At 60.7% G+C, this 1,796-nt stretch overlaps 1 pseudogene across 1 annotated transcript; it reads right to left on the bottom strand.

Moving 5' to 3' along the window:
• LOC308250971 (pre-B-cell leukemia transcription factor 2-like) lies at window positions 1-1,245 on the bottom strand (annotated as a pseudogene). The gene has a single exon. The product of its transcript is annotated as a pre-B-cell leukemia transcription factor 2-like (transcript).
• Between the last annotated feature and the right edge of the window lie 551 nt (window positions 1,246-1,796).

Genomic DNA, 1,796 nt, shown 5'->3' with positions numbered 1-1,796 from the left:
TCAGTTGGAAGTGTCAGAGTGAATGCTCCCTGGTCCTTCTGTTGGGGACATCACTGAGGACGGGGTCACAGCCTCCTGCCAGCCGCCGTTTGCCCTCATTTCCTGAGGACTGTACATCTGGCCTCCCCAGAGGTTCTCTTTGTAGCCCCCTGGGCCCATTGAGTGTCGGAGTGATTCTACCTGGGAAGCAGGGTAGGAATCTCTGTTGAGCCCGGGCATCCCCAGAAACATGTCTCCGGATCCTGAAAGGTTGAAAGAGCTGCCAGAGCCTGTGGAGGAAGGGGGTGTCAGGGAGCTGGTGCAGCTGTGGCCCCCCTGGGTGACAGACACAGTGGTTGGTCTTGAAAGCATAGATGTCTGCCTCCTCTTGAAACTTGCCTATATTTTTCTTATAGCGAATCTGCTTGTTGCCAACCAGTTGGAGACCTGAGAGACGGTGATGCCACACTCCTTGGCGAGCTCCTCCTTAGCCTCCTCATTGGGATACGGGTTACTCAGGCGGGAATAGAAACACTCATTTAGGACCTCGGTGGCCTGTTTGCTGAAGTTCCAGCGTTTCAGTCTGGCGTCCAGGAACCGGGAGTGCAGGATCATGACGGCCTCGCAAGTGCTCTGCTTGAGCTGCATCTGGATGGCGCTGAACTTGCGGTGGATGATGCTCACCATCCGCTCCATCTCTTTGGCTGCCATGGGCCTCGTGCGGCTCTGCTCCCTCAGCAGGTTCATGATGTGGGTCCTGAACTCATTACATGCCTGCTCATACTTCTCCAGATCTGAGTGATAGAGATGGCGAATATGGGCAAGTTTGCTGCGATGGTCCGAGTGTTCGATGGAGTTGTCAGGGGCAGGCCGCCCCCGGAAGCTGCTGCCACTGAGCCCCCGCCCCTCCTTTCTCAGGCCCAGCCACACCTTCTTCCAGAAGCATGTTGTCCAAGCGCATAAGCTGGGGTCCACCGGACCCTCCTCCTGGGAGCTTCGGATGCTGAGGCGGGTCTTCTTCTTGATCTCACCCAGGACACTAAAGAGCGCTGGCTTCATTCGGTGGCAGTTTAGGGCATGTTTCTTGGCCTTGGCCTTGTCCAGGCTCTGGTCCGTGATGGTCATTATCTGCTGCAGAATGTCCCTGATGTCTTGCTTCCCTAGGCCTCTCCGGAGCCCCCCCACCCCCGCCACCCCCACTGGGAGGCTCTCCAGGGCCCCCAGGCTCCCAGGCTCCCCCCAGCCCCCGCCTGGAGGGGGCAGCCCCAGCAGCTGCTCATAGTGGGGGGACCCTGAGGCCCCCTCACTGTTCTGCCCCTCCCTTGCCTGGTTACTTCCCCCAAAACTCGCCGGGGCCGCTGCTCCCTCTGCCTCGCCCCCCCACCCATCTCTCCATCTCCTGGCTCCCCTGGGGATTCACCCCAGCTCTGAAGGGAGATCTGGGGTACCATCTGGGCCCCCCACAGGAGACCCTGGCCCTCTACGGTGGAGAAAATGGAGCCAGAGAGAGAGGAGGCCCAGGTGGGGGTGTGTGTGAAAGAGAGGGAGGAGTCCTCCTTCCCTCCTTAAAACTTCCATGGGGGGGAGGGGCGTTAACCCCCAGCCCAGGGCTCATCCCCCAACAGGTGTTGGCTGCCCCAGCTTCCCTGGCCTCCCTGTCACTGTCCTGCTCCCATTCCCTGCCCGGGACACCTGGCCCAGCGACAGTGGCCGAGGCCAGCATGGCCCGGGTGTTGCTACTGCAAAGCAGGAGCGCCTCTGCCCGGAAGGCCTCAGACCCTCCACCCCTCCATCCAGGGACCCGCCAACGGCTCGCA

The sequence above is a fragment of the Plecotus auritus genome (genome assembly GCF_963455305.1).
Source record: "Plecotus auritus genome assembly, chromosome: 6".
In the NCBI taxonomy this organism is placed as follows: Eukaryota; Metazoa; Chordata; class Mammalia; order Chiroptera; family Vespertilionidae; genus Plecotus; species Plecotus auritus.
Note: the sequence above shows the minus strand (reverse complement) of the source record. Positions and strands in the feature narration are given on the sequence as shown.